Here is a 24,835-nt window from a genome sequence, read left to right as displayed (position 1 = left end):
AGGAGTAGGGGGAGTATGGAACAGGCAGCACCCTCAAACCTTCAGAAGTATGAGATGAACCCCAACAACTTGGAAAGGTGGATCTCTCTCACACGTACCAACACAGACTATCCCCCAATTTAACTGATCCCCAAAGGTTTTTGATTAAATAGCGGAATAGAAAATATGATCCAAAAAAAGTGTATGTATATCACACGTACACAACCACACTAGGCCCCAATTACTATTGTTTGTACCCCTAAAAGGCTAGATGAGGAGTAGGGGGGGTATGGAACAGGCAGCACCCTCAAACCTTCAGAAGTATGAGATGAACCCCAACAACTTGGAAAGGTGGATCTCTCTCACACGTACCGACACAGACTATCCCCCAATTTAACTGATCCCCAAAGGTTTTTGATTAAATAGCGGAATAGAAAATATGATCCCAAAAAAGTGTATGTATATCACACGTACACAACCACACTGGGCCCCAATTACTATTGTTTGTACCCCTAAAAGGCTAGATGAGGAGTAGGGGGAGTATGGAACAGGCAGCACCCTCAAACCTTCAGAAGTATGAGATGAACCCCAACAACTTGGAAAGGTGGATCTCTCTCACACGTACCGACACAGACTATCCCGCAATTCAATTGATCCTCAAAGGTTTTTATTGAATAGCGGAATAGGAAATATGATCAAAAAAAGTGTATGTATCTCGCACGTACACAACCACACTAGGCCCCAATTACTATTGTTTGTACCCCTAAAAGGCTAGATGAGGAGTAGGGGGGGTATGGAACAGGCAGCACCCTCAAACCTTCAGAAGTATGAGATGAACCCCAACAACTTGGAAAGGTGGATCTCTCTCACACGTACCGACCCAGACTATCCCCCAATTTAACTGATCCCCAAAGGTTTTTGATTAAATAGCGGAATAGAAAATATGATCCCAAAAAAGTGTATGTATATCACACGTACACAACCACACTGGGCCCCAATTACTATTGTTTGTACCCCTAAAAGGCTAGATGAGGAGTAGGGGGAGTATGGAACAGGCAGCACCCTCAAACCTTCAGAAGTATGAGATGAACCCCAACAACTTGGAAAGGTGGATCTCTCTCACACGTACCGACACAGACTATCCCCCAATTTAACTGATCCCCAAAGGTTTTTGATTAAATAGCGGAATAGAAAATATGATCCCAAAAAAGTGTATGTATATCACACGTACACAACCACACTGGGCCCCAATTACTATTGTTTGTACCCCTAAAAGGCTAGATGAGGAGTAGGGGGAGTATGGAACAGGCAGCACCCTCAAACCTTCAGAAGTATGAGATGAACCCCAACAACTTGGAAAGGTGGATCTCTCTCACACGTACCAACACAGACTATCCCCCAATTTAACTGATCCCCAAAGGTTTTTGATTAAATAGCGGAATAGAAAATATGATCCAAAAAAAGTGTATGTATATCACACGTACACAACCACACTAGGCCCCAATTACTATTGTTTGTACCCCTAAAAGGCTAGGAGTAGGGGGGAGTATGGAACAGGCAGCACCCTCAAACCTTCAGAAGTATGAGATGAACCCCAACAACTTGGAAAGGTGGATCTCTCTCACACGTACCAACACAGACTATCCCCCAATTTAACTGATCCCCAAAGGTTTTTGATTAAATAGCGGAATAGAAAATATGATCCCAAAAAAGTGTATGTATATCACACGTACACAACCACACTAGGCCCCAATTACTATTGTTTGTACCCCTAAAAGGCTAGGAGTAGGGGGAGTATGGAACAGGCAGCACCCTCAAACCTTCAGAAGTATGAGATGAACCCCAACAACTTGGAAAGGTGGATCTCTCTCACACGTACCAACACAGACTATCCCCCAATTTAACTGATCCCCAAAGGTTTTTGATTAAATAGCGGAATAGAAAATATGATCCCAAAAAAGTGTATGTATATCACACGTACACAACCACACTAGGCCCCAATTACTATTGTTTGTACCCCTAAAAGGCTAGGAGTAGGGGGAGTATGGAACAGGCAGCACCCTCAAACCTTCAGAAGTATGAGATGAACCCCAACAACTTGGAAAGGTGGATCTCTCTCACACGTACCAACACAGACTATCCCCCAATTTAACTGATCCCCAAAGGTTTTTGATTAAATAGCGGAATAGAAAATATGATCCCAAAAAAGTGTATGTATATCACACGTACACAACCACACTAGGCCCCAATTACTATTGTTTGTACCCCTAAAAGGCTAGATGAGGAGTAGGGGGAGTATGGAACAGGCAGCACCCTCAAACCTTCAGAAGTATGAGATTGTGTTCACTGTACCCCACAAAGATTGAGTTCACTGCACCCCACAATGATTGTGTTCACTGCACCCCACAAAGATTGTGTTCACTGCACCTCACAAAGATTGTGTTCACTGTACCCCCCAAAGATTGTGTTCACTGCACCCCACAAAGATTCTGTTCACTGTACCCCACAAAGATTGTGTTCACTGCACCCCAAAAAGATTGTGTTCACTGCACCCCAAAAAGGATGTTGTTCACTGCACCCCAAAAAGGATGTTGTTCACTCCACCCCAAAAAGATTGTGTTCACTGCACCCCACAAAGATTGTGTTCACTGCACCCCAAAAAGATTGTGTTCACTGCACCCCAAAAATGATTTTGTTCACTGCACCCCAAAAAGGATTTTGTTCACTGCACCCCAAAAAGGATGTTGTTCACTCCACCCCAAAAAGATTGTGTTCACTGCACCCCACAAAGGATTTTGTTCACTGCACCCCAAAAAGATTGTGTTCACTGCACCCCAAAAAGGATGTTGTTCACTGCACCCCAAAAAGGATTTTGTTCACTGCACCCCAAAAAGATTGTGTTCACTGCACCCCACAAAGGATTTTGTTCACTGCACCCCACAAAGATTGTGTTCACTGCACACCAAAAAGGATTGTGTTCACTGCACCCCAAAAAGATTTTGTTCACTGCACCCCAAAAAGATTGTGTTCACTGCAGCCCAAAAAGATTGTGTTCACTGCAGCCCAAAAAGATTGTGTTCACTGCAGCCCAAAAAGATTGTGTTCACTGCAGCCCAAAAAGATTGTGTTCACTGCAGCTCACACACAGAAAAATGGATGTGGATCACTGACACCTGCCTATCTCCAATCCCACACCACACAGCAATATCGATTGTAGTTTGTAGAACACAGTTTCCCTAAAATTCAGCAGACTCTGTCCCTAACAGGATTGAGAAGAGATCGTAGATCAGGATTGAGTGCAGATTCACCCCACCCCCCACACAGCAATATCGATTGTAGTTTGTAGAAGACACTGACCCTATAATTCAGCAGACTCTATCCCTAAAATGCCTACAACTCGCCCTGCCTAAACACTCCGACCTGTCCCTCAATTCTATCCGGACACAAATGGTTTTTTCCTGCCTATCTTTCCCTAATCAGCAGCCAGCACGTTGATGTGTGCTCTGTCCCTGAATCTAAGCAGCATAATGACGCCGCTGCGGCTGCCTCGAACTTATAAAGACTTGGTCACATGCTTCAGACGGCCAATCACAGCTACTGAGACATTTGCAGGCATGGCTGGGATGGCTTAAGGCACACCAGTTAAACGATTGTTGATTGGCTGTTGAAAGCCCGCCATGAAAAGAGCGCCAAAGCATGCAAAACCCGGAAATAAAACGACCGAACACGGATTTTTACCCGAACATACAGTAAAGTGTCCGTGTCCGTGTTCGGGTACAAAAAATCCAATTATTCGGTACGAACACGAATAATACAGTCCGTGTTCGCTCAACACTAGTGGTAAAGGGTCATCCACTTTTGCAACTATATGGGTATTTAGTTTTCTTCATCCCGCACTGGTACCCTTTGGGGGGGGGGGGGGGAAATGGGGGCCAGAAAAGCAAAGATAAAAGAAATGCACTGTTTGAGCTAAAAGAAGTGCAGAGGGCTTTTTATAAATGTTTTTCATTTAAAACAATACTGTAAGGCCCCGTTCGCATAGGGTGATTAGCTCAGTGCCCTGTGCAGGGTTGTCTTTTACTGGCATGGGGATGCACACAGGGTGAGTTCAGAGACCTGCACCTGCATGTCATATAGGCACTCAGCAGCTGTACCCATGCAGTCGCGTGTCACAAGAGACTAAATGGGACGCCCGTTTGGGGATGAACGCAGCACCTATGCATCCCTGTGCCGGTAAAAGATAAATCTGCACGTACAGCTAATCACCCCAAATGAACGGGGCCTTACAATTTTTCCTTTAAAACAAAAACATTTGTAAAAACAATGGGGCCTAATGGTTTTGGGTCAATTTATTTATTTTTTTTAACATTTATACGTTCTCAAGTTAATGTTTTTATTGTTTTACTATATATGCAATATTGGATTTATAAATAAATACATTTTTAATTTATGACAAGGGGTTTTCAGAGCACCGGTGTTTTCTAAAGAGCAAGCATAGTAGTAGTTATCCCCTTTCAGGCAGACTGTCTCTCAATGAAACCTCCTATGGAGGTTTGCTCAGACTTAGTCCTATAAATGTATACATTTTACCTTTCTCTACTGAGCTTTGTAAGCAACAGACATTTAGAGCAGGAGGTAAGGAGATACACTATAAAGAACCCCAAAAAACCTATTAATTCGATTTACTGTTTACTACTTACAAAAGCATATAGGAAGTGTGTTTTCCAACACCTAGTGTCCCAAGAGTACAGTGGTTCAAAAAGCACTAAGAACAACATTTATAGTTCTATGACTGAAAGTGAAGGATTCATGGGCAGTATGTATTGATGCTGCAGTCTATATTCCCATCAATCCAACCACTGTTTAGTGTTCCCCAGGTTATCACCAAACTCTGTATACCAAAACAAGATACCACCAACCAATAATTTGTATGGTTTGCTATATCTTGGACTATTTTCCATTTCAATGAGCAAGTTTTATTCCAGTCATATATCAGTCACTGCACTCAAAAATGGCATGGTCTGGAACATATAGTTGAACTATAGTTGCTACCTAAAGTGGACAAGAATAATAGATAATAACACTTTTTCTTTACATGAGTTTGGCATTACACCTTTTTGCACCAGACATGACCAAGTGGAGGTAGAGTACACAGCCTTAAAACGAAAAATCCTATGAGCAACCAATTAACAATATAATTGCTGCAAGCAATCCACTTTCTCATCCAGCGTAACAAATATATAAAATTGCGCAGCAATTTTATTTATATTAGAGTACATAGCCTACTAAGAAAAGTGAGGCTTTGCTTCACTGGCATTAAGAAACGTTAAAAAATTATGAGCCGAACCTACCTAGGTTTAGTCTGTAGGCAGCTCACAAGTTCTGAATGTTAATTCTAACCAGATTGATGTTAATGGAATCTAAATCTTTAAAATAATTTTCTAAGCTAATAGAAAGGGGATTAAAATGGAATGGGGGCTGGGCATCGTCCGTCCTGGGGAACATATACTAATGCAAATAAAAATTAACATATTACCATTTGGTGAGAAATGTTTTTAATGATTAAGGTGAAATAATACAAATGTCTAATTCCTTTTAATAACATGCTTGTGGATGTCAATACCTGCCTGTGAAGTGGCACACTTGTACAATGTACTACAGTAAAACTGTCAGAAAAAAAAAGGAAAATAGTATTTACAATTCTGGTAAATTTCACTACATTCCTCTGCAAACTTGGTTTCTTTGTAAAAAAATTGCATTGGGTTCCTTATAAGGGTCTGATATGTATTTTAACCACTTAAGCCCCGGAGGATTTGGCTGCTAAACGACCAGGGGGTATTTTGCGATTGGGCACTGCGTGACTTTAACGGACAATTGCGCGGTCGTGCGACGCTGTACCTAAACAAATTTGGCGTCCTTTTTTTCCCACAAACAGAGCTTTCTTTTGGCGGTATTTTATCACCTGTGCGATTTTTTGATCACGCGCTATAAACAAAAAAAGAGCGTCAATTTTGCAAAAATAGCAATATTTTTCCCTTTTTTTATATGAAATTCCCCCCCAAAAAAATGTAAAAATCAAAATTTTTTAACATTTTCGGCCAATTTGTTTTATGCTACCTATGTTTGGTAAAAAAAATCGCAAAAAGCGTATTTTGATTGGTTTGCGCAAAAGTTATTGCGTTTACTGACTAAGGGAAAGATTTTTGTCATTTTTGTTGTTTTTGTTTTAACGCGTAATAGCGGCGATCTGCGATTTTTTTTTGCGGTACTGCGACATTGCGGCGGACAGATCGGACCCTTGACTGACATTTTTGAAACTTTTGGGGTTACCAGTGACATTTCTACAGTAATCAGTGCTATATATATGCACTGTTACTGTAAAAATACACTGGTAGTGAAGGGGTTAACTTTATTTGAGAGGGAGGGGCTGTGTGTGTCCCTAGGGGCATGATTCTTACTGTGATTGGCTGTGGCTTCAGTTGTATGCAGAGTGATCAACGGATCTACATAGTAGATCCATATGATCAGCTCTCATACAGAGGGGAGAATGACAGGCAGCTTGTTTACACAAGCTGCCTGACTTTCTCCCTCTCCCCCGCCGATCGCAGAGTGGCCGGCGGACATCGGGTCCGCCGGTCACACGCGCGGGGGGGTCCGTGACCACGCGGGAGCGCGCCTCCGGCGGCGCGCGCTCGCTCCCTAGACCCTCACAAGCTAGTGACGTAGCCCTACGTCACTTTGCCTGTGAGGGGCTGACCGCCGACGTAGATCGGCGTGCGGCGGTCGGCAAGTGGTTAAGAAGACCTTTGGGGAGACCCCATGCTGTTTTTAACCAAAAAAATCTGGCAAGTAAATTTAAATTACAGGCATATGTTTTTTTACTTGCCAAATGTTAAAAAAGCAACACAATTTATGGGATCCACGCCAAAATTCATGCCAGAACCTTTATCTTTGAGGGTTTTGAAATTTACAAGCAAACAAAAAAAAAGACATAACCCCCCCCCCCCCCCACCCTCTGCCCCATCCCCAAATTGTAAACCAAACCCTCTCAATCTGGTATGGATTTTAAAGTGGCACCCATGCAATAAAAAATAAATAAAAAGGAGACAGTGTTGCCCCCCCCCCCAAAAAAAAAAAAAACAAAACAAAAAAAATACATTCCAAACCTTCTTCAGAGAGGAAGCAGGGACAAGTGTACACTGGACCACATGTCTTTAACATGGGGAGAGTAACCTGGCAATGGCCATTCACCTTGTCCCTAATAAGGGGGACCCAGAAATTCCCTTCCCCACGTGATTGAGTCAAGGGTACATATTACTCCTACTCATTCACAAAAAAATGTTTACAGTAGATAAACACAGCACACACTTTGACAATTCCTTTTGTAAATAAAAAACAACAACAAAAAGTCTTACAATGTAAATCCATTGTCAAATATGTTACCCAGTGAGGCAAATCTTCCGCAATCTCCATGGAAAAATTACCCACCAATACATCCATCCAGACAGAGACCTGCATCGAATGACAGATCCCAGGCCAATAGCCTAATTAGAAACAAAGGGTGGGGGATGGTGGTTGATATAATTGGACATGGCCATATTTGGTCAGTGGTGGTAGCCACCATCCCCGCCCTTTTGTTTACATGACTGGGAGAGAATATGTCACTGGTTGTCAGGAAGCTGGCAGCTCTTGGCTCCCTAACAACCAGCTTGAGCGTGAGTAATACAGCTGCTAAATGTTTCATCTGCCATTACAGCCACAGGTTCAGCTTGGCAAATGGACAAACATCCCATCTAGTTCACCAATTCACTGAACAGACGAATTTGAACTCTGTCTAAACCCGAAGCTCATTGTCATGGACATGCATTCGTGTCTGGCAGCTTACCTTCTCCTCCATGTCTGCATTAGAGGCCAGACTCTCCTTCTGGCTCCTTTTTATCCTCTCTCCTCCCTGTTTGGCTCCATCCCAGGCCATTCCAGGAAGTCTATATTAACCAGTGCACTGCAGGTCTGCTTTGCTGTTCAACAGTGTTTGTTAGTTTATGTTCCTGTCTGCCGTGTGCTTCATCCATCTTTCTGTGTACCGACTTTGGCTCGTCTCTGACTACTCCTGTTTGCCTGTGACCCTGACCTTTCGCCTGTCCCTTGGATACCGACCTCGGCTTACGCATCACTTTCCCTTGTGTCCTGAGTGGCTGCTTTCCCTCCCTCCCTATGGAGCGTTACCCGGAGGACTCCAGGGGCCGCGACCTGGGCCCAGTTGTAGCAGAGTCCATCCTCACCACTAGAGGCTCTGGTGAACACCTGCTGGGTCTTAGACTCTGCGCCCTGGGGAATTTTGGGCTCACGTTTCTGTCCATCCGCAGCAGTCAGCTATTGGGTTCACTACCTTGCGGTGCACCCCTGCCTCCAACAGGGTGCAGTTGTCACCTGGCCACAGGTGACCTGACAGTTTGAACAGCCATGAAACCGGCCGACGTGCCGCTCCCCCCAGATGATCCGTTACAGGGCTTATTTCGCAGACTCGAGACGCAAGAAGCTAATCAGACTCAGGTGATGCGATTCCTACAGGATCTGGCTTCCCGCTTTGAACAGCTTCAGACCTCCTTGGGAAACCGAATCCACAACCCCAAGAGCAACCAGTGGCTGGGCCTGTCGTGCCAGTCACAGACTAGCATTCACTGAAACTACCTCCTCCAATCCGTTTTTCTGGAGAATCCAAGGCCTGCAGGGGGTTTCTTAGCCAATGCACCGTCTATTTTGAGCTTCAGCTGCAAAACTTCCTGTCAGATCGGGCAAAGGTAGCCTATATTATTTCCCTCCTTTCGGGTGAAGCTCTAGCCTGGGCTGCCCCCCTATGGCAGAAGAATGATCCGGTAGTTTCCAACCTGTCCGACTTCTTGAAGCTCTTTTGTAACCTCTTTGAGGAGCCGGCTCGGGTTTCTTCAGCGGCTAGTGCTCTTTTACATCTCCACCAAGAATCCTGTTCAGTGGGACAATATGCTCTCCAGTTTCGTATCCTCTCAGCTGAATTGAGCTGTAACAATGAGGCCCTGGTTGCTACCTTTTTGCATGGCCTCTCTCACCGAGTGAAGGACGAATTAGCGGGAAGAACCATCCCCGTCGGTCTGGATGATGTCATCTCCTTATGCAACCAGATCGATATTCGTTTTCAGGAGAGGTCCATAGAAAAAAGACGCCAACACTCCCTAGGTCCTAGCCAGTCTGAGCTCCCCTCACTTTGTCCTGTGGAGCATCCTCTGCCTGCTGAGGAACCCATGCAGCTGGGCTGGACCAGACTAACTCCCGAGGAACGTGCTAGGCGCAGAACTTTGCGCTTGTGCCTCTATTGTGGAGGCAAGGGCCACTTTCGTGACTCCTGCTTGCTTCGCCCAGGAAATACTCGGGTCTAATACATTTGGAAGGTGGAGTATTGGAGCCAGAAACATTACCTTCCTGTCTTCTTCTTCCGGTGTCCCTTCATGTAAGCACTTCTCCCCAATCGACCCTTGCATATCTGGATTCCGGGGCTGCCGGCAACTTTATGGACTGGAGAACTGCTTCTTCTATGAAGCTCACCCTTTCACCCCTCTCTATGCCATTGGTAGTCTCGGCAATTGATGGCACTGTTCTCCCAGGGGGCATTATTCGCTTCCAGACACTACCTAGTAGGATATCGGTAGGGATTCTCCACCAGGAATGGATATCCTTTCTCTTCCTACCCAAAGCCTCTACCCCCATTGTATTGGGCCTTCCTTGGCTACAGCTCCTCTCTCCCCATGTGGACTGGGTCTCTGGACAGATCCTGGCTTGGGGCCCCTCATGTTTCTGGCCATGTCTTTCCAAGGTGACCCCAAAGGAGAGACTTCCGGTTGCTACCACATCGGTATCTTTTGATCTTCCCACTGCATACAGCAATTGCCGGGATGTGTTCTGTAAGAAATCAGCTGGAGTGCTTCCTCCCCAAAGGTTTTTTGACTGTGCCATTGACCTTGTTCCCGGGACGACTCTGCCCAGGGGTCGTACCTACCCTTTGTCCATCCCAGAAACCCAGGCCATGTCTGAGTATGTCGCATAGAATCTTGAGAGAGGTTTCATCCGGAAATCCTCATCGCCTGCAGGAGCAGGGTTCTTTTTTGTCACCAAGAAAGATGGTACCTTAGACCCTGCATTGATTATTGAGGCTTAAACGCTGTTACTATTAAGAACCGATGCCCCTTACCCTTAATATCTGAACTATTCGATAGGTTGAAGGGTGCCTCCATTTTCACCAAGTTGAATCTCAGAGGGGCATACACCCTCATTCGAATTCAAGAAGGTGATGAATGGAAGACTGCGTTTTAACACTCGAGGCGGTCATTACGAATACCTGGTCATGCCTTTTGGGCTGTGTAATGCCCGAGCTGTGTTTCAAAACTTTGTCAATGAAATCTTCAGAGACCTGCTGTACCAGTTTGTTGTCATCTATCTGGATGACATTCTTATCTTTTAGGAAAATCTGCCTGTCCACAGAAACCATGTCTGCACTGTACTCCAGCACCTTAGAGAGAATCATTATGCCAAGCTGGAGAAATGTTCCTTTGAATGTTCTGAGGTCCTATTTCTAGGATGCTTTGTCTCAAGTTTGGGTCTTCGTATGGATCCTGGAAAGGTCTTAGCCATTACCAACTGGTCTCTTCTTGCTAGCCTTAAGGCCACACAGCGCTTTCTTGGCTTCACAAATTATTATAGGCAGTTCATAAGGAATTGCTCTTCCATTGCCGCCCATATTATCGCTTTGTTCAAGAAGGGTGCTAATGCCAAAGTCTGGCCCCCCGAAGCTGATGCTGCGTTTCACGATCTGAAACAGGCCTTTGTCTCTGGATCTCTCTTGAGGAGGCCTAATCCTGGGGATGCATTCTCTTTTGAAGTGGACGCTTCTTCAGTGGGGGAGGGAGCTGTGCTTCTTCAACTCTTTGAGAAGAAACGTCAACCATGTGCGTTCCTTTCCAAAAAAATTTCTAAGGCAGAGATAAATTATGCCATCGGCGACCAGGAACTTCTCGCAATCAAATTGGCGCTAGAAGAGTAGCGTCATCTCTTGGAGGGTTCTCCTCACCCCATAACGATCTTCACTGATCACAAGAATTTACAGTACCTACAGAATGCTAAACGTCTAAATCCCAGACAGGCCAGGTGGAGTCTCTTCTTTTCCCGTTTCAATCTCACGATTACGTACAAACCTGGTTCCTGCAACGATCGGGCTGATGCACTTTCTAGGTCCTTTGACACTTTGGACAAGGAGTCCACTCCTGAACCTGAGTCGATCATCCCAACTTCATGCATTGTTTCCCATTCTACCACCCTGGACTCAAAAATTCCTCCTGTTAAGACCTTTGTCCCCACTGAGCTAAGAGCCAAGATCCTTTGTTGGGGACATGATTCCAAGGTGGTGGGCCACGCGGGTTTTCTCCGGTCCTCCTTGTTCATCAGCCATCACTACTGGTGGCCTAATCTTCGCTCGGAGGTCAAAGACTATGTCAAGGCTTGTCATGTCTGTGCTCAGTCTAAATCCTCCACACAAGCTCCTGCTGGTCTCCTCATGCATTTGCCCATTCCTAAGGAGCCCTGGGCTCATATTGCCATGGATTTTATCACCGATCTCCCACTGTCTGATGGTAGTAAGTTAATTTGGGTGATAGTCAATCGGTTTTCCAAGATGGCTCATTTTGTTCCCCTTCCTCGTCTTCCTTCTGCTCCTGCCTTGGTTCCCATTTTTTATTCGAGAAATTTTCCGCCTCCATGGGGTTCCTTCTCACATTGTTTCCGACAGGGGCGTTCTATTTACGTCTCGTTTCTGGAGAGCCTTTTGCAAATCCCTCAATATTGCTTTGGATTTTTTCTCTTCTTACCCTCCTCAATCCAATGGGCAGACAGAGAGGGTTAATCAGGAGTTAGAGGTCTTTCTTCACACCTTAGTCTCCGCTCATCATGACGATTGGTCCTCTCTATTTCCGTGGGCGGATTTTTCTCATAACAATCATGTAAATACCAGTTCACAGAAAACACAATTTTTCGCAGTTTATGGAAGACATCCTCAACTTCTGCTTCCCATGACCTGTTCTCTGGATATCCCAGCTTTGGCTTCAGCTCAGGAGTCCTTCAATTCTATCTGGAGTGACGTTCATGATTCCCTCTGGCAGCTGCCGACAAATTCAAAGGCTTTGCTGACCGCCGCAGGCGTAAACCGCCTTCTCTTCAGCCAGGGGACAAAGTTTGGCTCTCCACCAGGAACATCAAGCTTCGAGTGCCTTCTCTGAAGTTTGCTCCAAGATTCATTGGTCCATACACTATGATTTCTAAACTGAATCCGGTTTGTTTCAAACTTCAGATCCCCAAAAGCCTCAAATCGCTAACTCCTTCCATGTTGCCCTTTTGAAGCCTTTAGTCCTCAATAAGTTCTCTCGCCCTCTCCCTACCATGGCACCGGTCTCTGAAGATAATCAGGAATACAAGGTCAGTCAAGTTCTGTATTCCTGACTCTGTAGAGGCATTCTTCAATACCTTGTTCATTGGAAAGGCTTTGGTCCTGAGGAGAGGTCTTGGGTCCCTGCATCGGAGGTATTTGCACTTCATCTGCTAAAAAGGTTTCATCTGAAGTTTCCCTCTAAACCCAGGCCCAGGCGGGGAAGGGGTAGGTCTAGTAAGAGGGAGGGTACTGTCATGGACATGCAATAGTGTCTGGCAGCTTACCTTCTCCTCCATGTCTGCATTAGAGGCCAGACTCTCCTTCTGGCTGCTTTTTATCCTCTCTCCTCCCTGTTTGGCTCCACCCCAGGCCATTCCAGGAAGTCTATATTAACCAGTGCACTGCAGGTCTGCTTTGCTGTTCAACAGTGTTTGTTAGTTTGTGTTCCTGTCTGCCGTGTGCTTCATCCATCTTTCTGTGTACTGACTTTGGCTCGTCTCTGACTACTCCTGTTTGCCTGTGACCCTGACCTTGGTTACCCTCATCTGCCTGTTGCCCCGACCTCGGCTTACCCATCACTATCCCTTGTGTCCTGAGTGGCTGCTTCTCCTCTCTCCCTACGGAGCGTGACCGGGGGGACCCCAGGGGCCGCGACCTGGGCCCAGTTGCAGCGAAGTCCATCCTCACCACTAGAGACTCTGGTGAACACCTGCTGGGTCTTAGACTCCACGCCAGTGTGGTTATGAGTAAGCGACTGGTAATGTCGTGAAACGCTTCAACCTTTGTCTGCTTGTACACTGTCTGTCACTTGATTTTACTGGAACAATAAAGGAAACATCTTTGATTTCAAGAAATATTTCTACCAGAGTGCGGTCAATCCTCTCACACTTTGCACGCTTCCGGATTACGGCTCCGACCTGCACCAGGCTCTTAGACATACACCTGAGCGGCTACATTTTCCTGTTTCCCAGTTGCAGCGAAGTCCATCCTCACCACTAGAGGCTCTGGTGAACACCTGCTGGGTCTTAGACTCCGCGCCCTGGGGAATCTTGGGCTCACATTTCTGTACATCCGCAGCAGTCAGCTATTGGGTTCACTACCTTGCGGTGCACCCCTGCCTCCAACAGGGTGCAGTTGTCACCTGGCCACAGGTGACCTGACACTCATGCCTAATGATAATTTAAATTTTGTTTGTTGTTGGGTAATCAAAATACATGTTAGAATCTGATATTCACTATCTGTATGATCTACTTTAGATATATCAAAACTATGCTAAGGGGTTTTCTAAACAATCCAAGCTATTTGTGTCAATTGAGGCAGGCACGTGCATTACATGGTATTTGGATGCTGTGATGGAATTTGTACATGTTATAGATGGTAGTGTGTATGGTTAGCTTGGTTAGCTATTATTAACATGATATCCCAGACTTCCTAGAGGAAATGTGCACTGGCACCTTCAGAAGTCTTGTGTAGTCAGAGGATCTGGCATAATAACACATGAAGATCAGTATTTGAAAAGAAAAATCACTTTAATCAATTTTCTATAGTCAAACTCTAGTATCATCAAAAGTATTCAAAATTTACTCCTTCCCCCAGCCTATGAAAAAATCAAATGTTCGTTTTTTCAAGGGGATGGGCTAGCACACAGTACAAGTCACTTCACCCAACGTTCCCTTGACAGCTTGTAAGGAGTTAGTACCCCCTTTTATTAGGGTCACTTCATTGGGTGGTTTGTCGGTGAAGTCAGCAACCTTTTACAAGCTGTAGTGGATGGAGTCCTTGTCAGACAGAAGTAGGGGAACAGGTCACCCCTGACTTACATAATGTAGGTTTGTGACCTGGGCAGGAGAGAGCCCTTCAGGGCTAGACTGACAAAGGGCTTTGGATAAGGACTCAAAGTAGGGGGACTCACAGTGAAAAAAAAAAAAATAGGAAAAAAAAATAGGAAAATTATCTGAACTTTCTGGCTGAGTTGGCTGAGTTCTGTGTTATCTGCGCCTCGTTGATCTGTGCTGGAGGTCTGAAGTGTGACTTTGAAGAAATGGCTGTACAGAATGTTATCCTGTTACTTCCATGTAAACTGCTGGAAAAGCATTCTATGCAGACATTATTCAGGCTGGTGGGCCTCAGTCCTGGAGCATGTGTGACACAAGATGGCAGAGTCCTTGGCCAGCTTTACAGGAAGTGGCAGCAAACCTAGGTCACTTACAAGCTGCCAGTCCAATCCTCTGCTCTACAGTGATGGAAATAGGCAGGCACACTTACCAATGGCAATATCCCATCTAGATGAACTGGAAGTCTTCCGTTGATTACAGTGAAGGCATGATGAAGTTGGCTAGAAGGGTGGCAACAAGACAGTTTGGAGAATGACAAAAAATGATGCTTTGGCAGACCAGTTGTCCCACGCAAAATCCAGCAGGGAGGAAATTTGTGGCACTGTGGAGTAAGAAAAGTATTATTACTAGGTTTATTACTAGCCCATCTCCTTGCAAAGATTAGCAATTTATTTTTTTATTAGAAATGTATTATGCCTCTATTAAGGAGCACTGCACTAAATTGGTTTCAGTTACTGTCATCACATGAAGATATTTTTGAGAAGCGTTTATATTTATTTACAGATTCACAAGCTTGGTTCACTGCATGTTTGATTTTTTATTGTGTTCATGCACATTTATTATATTTACACATTCGTGTTCGCTTTTTGATATTTGTCATTTCAATTGATGTTTTTGACTCATTTGTGATCATTATGATGCGTTCACGTTATGAGAAGCGCACCACTTTTCTTTTCATTTTTTGTTTAGCAAGTTTAATGAATACTTGTATATGGTGGGAACTGCAACTTACTTTTAGTTTTTTAGTCATCACACATTATCCATAGCAGCGCACCTGTCATTCATTTTCAATGTATTTTTCACCAGGGGGGGAGCAATTTTGAATATTTTTAAGATGACTGGACTTAGGCTTTAACCCCAAATCACTTTACTGTAGCGTTCTGTTTATCTGGAAAGCTCCTCTGCTATTTCTCATGCTACAGGTCTTTCTGCCTTGCTAGAAATGTTCAAGTTTGACATTGTTTTAAAATGCATTGAATGCATTACATATCTTAGTATGTGTGTGTGTGTGTGTGTGTGCGTGTGTATACACTGACCGCGAGACAGAGTCCTGGAATACTGGAGAAGGCAAAGCAAAGGAATACTAACGTGAACTCATTCCTGAAATTGCATTATATTATGTTTGACTTTACTTAACTTGAAACCGTTCTTTAGGCTGTTTATGGCAGTGTCTTCTGTTCTGCTCTTTATATGTGTGGCTGGTAGGGAATTTCTACTGCGCTTTTCCAGAGTATTTAAGATCTTCATGGCCATAGTTCTTTTTTTATTAAGGACAATAAAACAAACTACAGAAAAATGTCAACACAAGCTTTATATATTTGTCTCAAACATCTACCAACTCTTTCTTAGGGCTCATTTATCAAAAAAGTCAGATTCAGACTTGTGCAGAAAATAATATACAGAGCGTAAAAAAAATGATTTAGATTTACTGCCATCATGTGGCAGAGACAATTCTTATTTCAGACTCTTGTTTTTATTGTTGAGCAGCAGACAAACAGCTAGAAGAAATACTGCCCACTAAAGGAAATTTAATATTGTTCAGCCAGTCTTGTGATCCAGGCTCTCTGTCCAGAGAGCACTTAGCACAGGCAGGTCTTGCACTCCACGTGGCTTCTCTGTAGACTACATGGCTATACAGCCTTCTCTGAGCCCATCCTCGGCCTATGATTGGGCAATGAAGGAACAGAAGCAATCTGATGCTGCATTGTTCTACTTTCTCCTCCACTTTAAAAAGCTCTGATGTGAAAGCTCTTTAATGATTCAAATTAATCCATAACTTACATTTTATATGTGCCTTCAGCGCAGCAATGTTCTATTTCTAACACTGATATGCCATGACATTTGTATATTTGAGCACTTGTGTGATTTATCATGTAATAAGAAAGGACCTTACTATAAAACTGCATATATATTTGTGTATTCTAGTTATATTTTATGAAAGAAAGCATCATTAAAATACATGTATTTTTTAATGGCAATAAGTCCATTCATCAATGTGCATTTCTTAGTATTCACTAATAAGCTGATCCAGTTTGGGTTTATTATTATTATAGCCTATGCATTATTTAACAATATGTTTTTCAATATGCTGTTATATTCTTCTTTTTTTTCTTTTTATTTATTGAAGATATCATGCTCAGAACATTTATTTGAACCCCAAACACAATCTAATTCATCATCCAGCATATACTGTTACTTCAAATTGCACTTAGGAGATTCCAAATGCACTTGATTCTGCTTTGCTGAATTTGTTATGCAGTTCATAAATAGGTTATATGTTTCAGTGGCATCTCAGATGCTTATGTAATGACACCATTGCATAATATGTAAACTCATGAAAGTCAAATGGCCTCTTACATTCACTAATTTTATTAAATTACATCAGTGTATGTCGAACCTGCTTTATATCATCTTATCACGCTTGCAAGATTTCACATTACATTTGAAGTTTTACTGTAGACGTTTGTCCTTTAGGAGAGCCGTCAAATGCATTTCTGCGCTTTAATGTTCTAAAAAGAATTTGTTATTCTTTTATGGCAAAATAAGGTGATGAAATGTTAAATGTATTTAATGCTTCTTCTGTACGCTTTTAAATTTAATTTATTTCTTCTATGTAAAGATATGAGTATAATCAAATCTCCTGATCTCTAATTCAGTGGAAAATGATAGAAAAAAAAAGATAATTGGTTTAAAAGGTGATAACACTATGATATATAATTTTAAGGTAATATAAAGCATAAATCGATTTCAGACAAATGTTATATAGTAAGTCAGGACAAATAAATCATCACCTTTTAAACAGTATGTCTAAATAATTTTGGTGCTTTGAACTGTATTTACAGAAGACTTTCAGTAGGTACAGCCTACATCTAATTTGCATATAAAATAACAGGTCCCAATGTGACTTTCAGTAGGTACAGCCTACATCTAATTTGCATATAAAATAACAGGACCCAATGTAATTGCAGAGAAAAATACTAAACATAGGCAGCCTGAGATTGTGGCCTAGGTGATCCAAGTGGAAGCTCTTCCCCCCTCTCCTTCCCTGCAGTCTGCTGGGGCACATCAGGGGTGCCAGAAAAAGACTGCAGGACAATTCATAATGTGCAGCACAGCTCGCGCATGTGCAGTGGGCAATCAGCTGTGAATGTCACAGCCCGCTGCACACAGTTATGATGAGACCCCTGGACAGAAGACCGGTGGAATAAAGGGCTCGGTGAGCACAAAGCTGGATCCTTGGACAGGTGAGTATCTATTAAGTTTTTGTAGCTGCTGACATTTAATTTTTAAAAATTTGACTGGAGCTCCACTTTAAGGTTAGGGATCAGAGGTTGTGGGAATAATAAAAATACTTTTTTTCTTTTTTTGACACTGTAAACCCTGAACAAAAAAACTACCTGACACAAAAAAAAAATGATATGCTGACAATTATTTGGACTACTGTAAAATGTGATATGAAAGATGAAAAATAAGCAGCATGACTAGTTTATCAGCTTCTCACAATAGCAGAGCATCATCAACAAGTAATGTGTTATGACTCATATGGGTCCTTGTTATCACTTAACCTCCCTGGCGGTATGATTATGTCAGGAATTCTGTACCAAAAGCGGTACAAATTTTTTCATGGAAATTTGGCGTTATGTATTATAGGCCTACAATTCTTAGTAATTACTGACTTAAACCTGACCAAAACAAGACTCTAGTAGACATCCCAGATGTGATAAATTTGAAACACAAATGCATGAATTATAATCTAATCAATAATATAATTTTATTATATAATATATAATCCAATATATATATATATATATATATATATATATTATATAATAAAATTATATTATTGATTAGATTATAATTCATGCGTTATATATGTGTATATATAATATATATGTGTATATATATATATATATATATATATATATATATATGTGTGTGTGTGTGTGTGTGTGTGTGTGTGTGTGTGTATGTATGTATATATATATATATATATATATATATATATATATATATATATACATACACACACACACACACATATATATATATATATATATATATATATATATATATATATATATACATATACACATATATACACATATATAACGCATTAATTATAATCTAATCAATAATATAATTTTATAATATAATATATATATAATATATATATATATATATATATGTATATATATATATATATATATATATATATATATATATATATATATATATATATATATATATATATATATATATATATAATATAAATGTTATGTGTTTGTGTTTTGTGCAACGTTTGAATTTCCCTCCCTAGTTCCGCTCCCATGCAGCATTGCTGCTGCAGGGAACGGAACTAGGAAGTCCTCATACCGACAGACGAGCGGCGGGGATCTCGGCTCGCGGTCACAGCAATGAGAGATCATCGCTGGATCACCAGGAAAAGGTAAGACACACCGCTGCTCACTCTGCACATTCACCCCGAGCGTGACTCGGGGATACCGATAATAGCATGGAAAATCCACCCCGAGTCACGCTTGGGGTTACCGCTAGGCAGGTTGAATGTTGTGAACTTGCAACTAGTTAATGACTAGTTTGTGACTAATTACTCATTAGTAGTCAAGACTGAGGTCCCTGTTTCAGAAAAGCACCGATTGGCTGATGTAATATAGATACACTGCAAAATACAGACATGATCTCTGTCTGTCTTCATTTTATTCATACATTTACTAAACTTTCATTGATGATGAGATGTTGTTAAGAAATTTAATTTTCTTGCCAATAATCTTTTGAATGATAAATGAAATGAATTATCTTCAATTACTGGACATATTGATGACTCATTTAAGGCATAATTCCTCCTGTGAATATGTTCTTTGCTTTTGCTTTTTGCTATATGAATCTGTTTGCTATTTCTGTTGTAAGCTTAGGAACAGGTAGCAGGTACAAAGCTCCCTGGGATGAGCCGTCTTTCAGGTACAGATACCAAATCCAGTGATGTAGTGACAAACAGAGCAGTGTTTATTGGTGCTATATACAAGTGCTGCACAGTGTTTTAAGAACAACAAGCAGGAGAAATAATAACAAAACAAAAACCTAGCCGTGTCCTGGCACTAACTATACAAAAATGCAGGTCCTCACTAACAGGCTGAGCAAGCCTACATCTTGTCAGCTTCCACATACACAACTTGTTAGTTTTATCAACCTTCTGCTCTCCCACACTTTCGCTGTCTGATTTCCCAGGGTGAGAGCCCTGGCTGTCTGTCTCAGGTGAGTTTAACCGCTTGCCGACCGCCGCAAGTACATATACTGCGGCGGTCAGCCCCGGCCAGGCAAAGTGACGTATATATACGTCACTAGCCTGTGACCGGCTTGTGAGCCAATAGCTCACTGAGGAGTCCGTGCACGTGACCGGCGGACCTGATGGCCGCCGGTCACACTGCGATCGTCGGTAGAGAGGGAGAAAGGCAGGTGGCTAATGTAAACAAGCCGCCTGTCATTCTCCCCTGTGTAAAAATGGAGATCAGACGGTTCTACTATTGGCACTTTTCCACTGCAAGTACCGGCTCAGCTACCGTACCGAACCGTTCCGACCCTATACCATGCGGTACCAACAGTGGAAAAGCACAAAAGCGTGCCGAACCGGTACGGTTCCATGCAGTGGAAAAGCGCCATATGTAGGACCGTTGATCTCTGTTTTTACAGTAGTAGCCATGTCCCATCACAGTTAGAAGCATGCCCCTAGGACACACTTAACCCCTCCCTCTCCAATACAGTTAACCCCTTCCCTGCCAGTGTAACAGTGCATATGTATAGCACTGATTACTGCAGTAATGTCACTGGTAACCCCAAAAGGGTCCGATCTGTCTGCCGCAATGTCGCAGTCCCGCAAAAAAAATCGCAGATCGCCGCCATTACTCGTTAAAAAAAAACCCACCAAAAATGACAAAAATCTTTCCCTTTGTTAGTAAACGCGATAACTTTTGCGCAAACCAATCAAAATACGCTTTTTGCGATTTTTTTTTTACCAAACATATGTAGCATAAAACAAATTGGCCGAAAATTTTAAAAAATTTTGATTTTTACATTTTTTTTTGGGAATTTCATATAAAAAAATGTGGAAAATATTGTTATTTTTGCAAAATTTATCCTTTTTTTTGTTTATAGCGCATGATTAAAAAATCGCACAGGTGATCAAATACCACCAAAAGAAAGCTCTGTTTGTGGTAAAAAAAGGACGTCAAATTTGTTTAGGTACAGCGTCGCACGACCGCGCAATTGTCCGTTAAAGTCACACAGTAAAAAATCGCAAAAAAAACCCTGGTCAGGAAGGGGGTAAAATCTTCCGGGGCTTAAGTGGTTAAATTGGCCTGGGGGAGAGGACTAAGATCTGAACTGGATCATGGGTCAGAGAGCCCATTCACACTAGCGCGACTTGTGAGGCAACTTGTGTTGCCCCAGGTAGCTTAACATAACAAAAGCAACGTTAATCAATCAGTGCCGTCTTAATTGGCACTACTGAAGTTGCTCCGACTTCAGAAAAGGGTCCTGTACTACTTTGAGGCGACCTGTGATCCGACTGTCCCATATACTTCAATGGGAGTTGCCTCATTATCTTAATTGACACGACTTGTTATCAGACTTTCCAGGAAGAAGAAAGAGATTAGCCAGGCATTCCCCACAGACAAAGTTGCCTGTCTCTTCATAGTAGTGCACAAGTCTCTTCCAAGTCTCTTCCAAGTCTCTAAACAAGTCTCTTCAAGTCACGGGGCGACTTTCTGGTAGTGGTAGTGTGAACCAGCTCTAAACGTGTATGAAAGGTGCCTGGGAGATGTATAAACCCCGAATAGGACTTTTTTCGGCTCTCTCTGGGACGCTGTGCTACACTGTGTATGTGCGTTTGGTATGTGTCAGCCAAACCACATCTTCCACCTTTAACTGAAACTGGAATCTGCTTGCTATTTTTGTGTATGTGCTTTTGGTATGTTGCCTTCTCCATCTGTTGCCATGTGTGTATTACCGTTATGTGTTTTTTTTTTTTTTTTTACTGCTATGGACTATCTTACCTAAGTTTTATGTGCTGATCTTATCTTTACACCTCTGGCCTCTTGCTAGTCTGGCTTTAGAAGTGAGAGGTCCACTTTCATTGTTAGGCATCCTTATATCCACTCTTGAATTAATAACAAACTTCCACCCCCACCCTTATAACAGTATAAATTTAGAGCACCATTAAGGGGTCAGCATGTTGCTGGGGGAGGACGTTGCGGGTCTTCTTTCCATCAGTGCTACTTTCTTGAAGTGATTCTTTATACAAGTGATATACTTCAAGCTCTGCACTTCAGCGATTGCATGAAGTGAACATACATTGCAAGCTACACTGAAAAGCACCAAACAGGCTGCAGGTGACCCTGTCTCTCTTATCAGTTCTCCTTCCACTCTGAACATGCGCTCTCTACCACTCCTTCTGGTAGTTGTGCCCTCTCTCCTCAAACTCTCTAACCTTCACCTCTCTTCTCCACTCCACAGCTTATATACTGTATATCGCTCCTTGCCTTCAGTCCTGTCTCGATTACTGCTCCTAAAAACTATTGCTAATTCTACATCCATATACTGATAAAATCTCCAAGACTCTGAGGCATGTCCCTTTATATAAATCACACTCCCACATTACCTCCCTCACCCTCCTGCTTCTCCTAACCTCTGGTGACATATCCCCAAGCCCTGGGCCTCCATCATCTGCCTTTGCCTGACGCTCCCATCTCCCTGCACTCTCTGGCAGCAGTCGCAACCCACAGAATTTAGTCTCTATTCCTCTTCTCAAAATGATCCTCCCCTTCTCCTGTGCCCTCTGGAATGCCCGCTCTGTCTGTAACAAACTCACCAAAAAACCTAACCTACTTGCCATTACCAAAACCTGGCTTCATGAATCCGACACTACTTCTCCTGCTTCCCTTTACCAGGGTGGCCTTCTCTGGACTCACTCCCCCAGACCAAGTGGACAGAAGGGAGGTGGAGTGGGAATTTTTCTAGCCCCATGCAGCACCCATCAGGTACTTCACCCTTCCTCTCTGACTCTCTCCTCTTTTGAGGCACATTGTATTTGTCTATGTTCTCCTGTTTCTCTAGGAATTGCTGTCATCTACAATCTCCCTGGACCAGTATCGACCTTCCTGGACGACTTCTCTGCCTGGCTACCCTACTTTCTCTCTTCTAAAATTCCCACAATCATTCTTAGCGACTTCAACATCCCTGTTAATGCTAATACTGCTACTACTTCTAAACTTCTTAGGCTAACCTCATTTCTTGACCTAAAGCAATGGATACAGGCTCCTACTCCAACGGCAATACCCTTGACCTTATCTGCTCCTATCTGTACACTCTGTGCAACCTCTCCGGCAATCCTCTCCCACTCTCTGATCACCACTTTATTAATTTTTCTCTCCCCCCAACTGCCTAACAGTTACCCGTAGAAACCTTTGCCACCTCAACCCTTCTCTTCTGTACTCTGCTACTGACCACTTCTATGACAAAATCTCACTCCCGTCCTGCCACAACCTAGCCACTTTCATCTACAACAGCTCTCTGTCATTCTCTGTAGACAAGCTCGCCCCCTCACTACATGCAGAATCAGGCCCCGACCCTTACAACCCCAGCAAACAGACAACACTAGAAGTCTAAGTAAATTCAGCTGCGCTTATGAGCATCTGTGGCAGAAGACAAAGTCACAGGAAGACTTCAATCAATATAAATCTGCCCTCTTAAAATACTATTCCTGCCTCCACATTGCCAAACCCCAGCAAACAGACAACACCAGAAGTCTAAGTAAATTCAGCTGCGCTTATGAGCATCTGTGGCAGAAGACAAAGTCACAGGAAGACTTCAATCAATATAAATCTGCCCTCCTAAAATACTATTCCTGCCTCCACATTGCCAAATAGACCTATTTTATTTCGCTCCTTATTATGTTATCATCCAGTCCCCATTAACTCTAACTTTAACACTCTACTCTTTCCTCCACTGCCTCCACCCTCTAACTCACTGCCCAGGAGATCGCCAATCACTTCAAATAGAAGATTGATACAATTCGTGAGGAGATCCCCAATGTGCAAAAACCTCCCCCACTGAACACAACCATGTCCACAGGTAAAATCATTGCTTCCCTCATTCATCCCTGCTAGTATTAACGAGGTTGCTAAACTTTTTTCCAACACCCATCTAACCGCCTGCCCCCTGGATCCTGTTACCTTGCAAATGCTATGCTCACCCTCTGACTGTATTCTACATTCTCTAGCTCACATTTTCAATCTCTCCCTCGCTTCTGGCATCTTCCCCAACTCTCTAAAACATGTGCTAGTCAACCCTATCCTTAAAAAGCCCTCACTGGACCTCACTAATCTTAACAACCTGTGCCCCCATTTCCTTACTCTCCTTCTCCTCCAAACTCCTTGAAAGACTCGTCTACAACTGACTGAGCAACCATCTGAATATGAACAAACTTCTTGATCCCCTTCAGTCCAGATTTCACCCTCAACACTCCATGGAAACTGCTCTCCTTAACCACTTGCCGACTGCCCGCTGCATATATACTGTGGCTCTTGCCCCCACTAGGCAGCGGGGATGCAGATGCACGGGACCAGTGGCACCGATTGCCGCCAGCCACCCGCGATCGCTCCCCGCTGAGAGAGAAGGACTGTCAGCTGTTGTAAACACAGCTGACTGTTGTTCTCTCTGAAATGATCAAAGAGTGCCTGTGATCCTTCTATATAGGATCACAGGTCTCTATGATCATTTCACAAGTCCATCCCCCCACAGTTAGTAAACACTCCCCTAGGCTCACAATTAACCTTTTGAGCACCCCTAGGTTAACCCCTTCCATGCCTGTGTCATTATTACAGTAACAGTGCATATTTTTAGCACTGATTACTGTAGTAATGTCACTGGTCCCCCCCAAAAGTGTCAAAAATGTCAGTTAGGGGACCGATCTGTCTGGCGCAATGTCACAGTCCTGCTAAAAATCACAGATAGCCGTCATTACTAGTAAAAAAAATAAAAAAATAGAAATTACATAAATCTTTCCTCTCGCTTATTGCGATTTTTTTTATTTTTACCAAAAATATGTAGCAGAATACAAATTAGCCTAAAAGGATGAAAAAAATTGCCTTAAATGTTTTTGGGGGGATGTTATAGTAGCAGGAAGTGAAAAAAAAAAATATATATATATATCTTTTTTTTTTTTTTTTTTTTAATTGTCGCTCTTTTTTTGTTTATAGCGCAAAAATTTCAATTGCAGAGG

Source organism: Pelophylax lessonae (assembly GCF_965119305.1).
Source record: "Pelophylax lessonae genome assembly, chromosome: 3".
NCBI classification, from domain to species: Eukaryota; Metazoa; Chordata; class Amphibia; order Anura; family Ranidae; genus Pelophylax; species Pelophylax lessonae.
Note: the sequence above shows the minus strand (reverse complement) of the source record.